Source organism: Rhinichthys klamathensis, unplaced genomic scaffold (assembly GCF_029890125.1).
Source record: "Rhinichthys klamathensis goyatoka isolate OS25496 unplaced genomic scaffold, OSU_Roscu_1.1 h1tg000582l_1, whole genome shotgun sequence".
NCBI lineage: Eukaryota > Metazoa > Chordata > Actinopteri > Cypriniformes > Leuciscidae > Rhinichthys > Rhinichthys klamathensis.
The window spans coordinates 102,501-102,761 of record NW_026607044.1 but is presented as its reverse complement, the minus strand read 5'-3'; positions in this window follow the sequence as shown (position 1 = coordinate 102,761).

Sequence of the window (261 nt, the reverse complement as noted above, 5' to 3'; positions counted from 1 at the left end):
TCTGTCTCTATCTATCTATCTATCTATCTATCTATCTATCTATCTATCTATCTATCTATCTATCTATCTATCTATCTATCTATCTATCTATCTATCTATCTATCGGTCTATCTATCTATCTATCTATCTATCTATCTATCTATCTATCTATCTATCTATCTATCTATCTATCTATCTATCGTTCTATCTATCGTTCTATCTATCGTTCTATCTATCTATCTATCTATCTATCTATCTATCTATCTATCTATCTATCGTTCT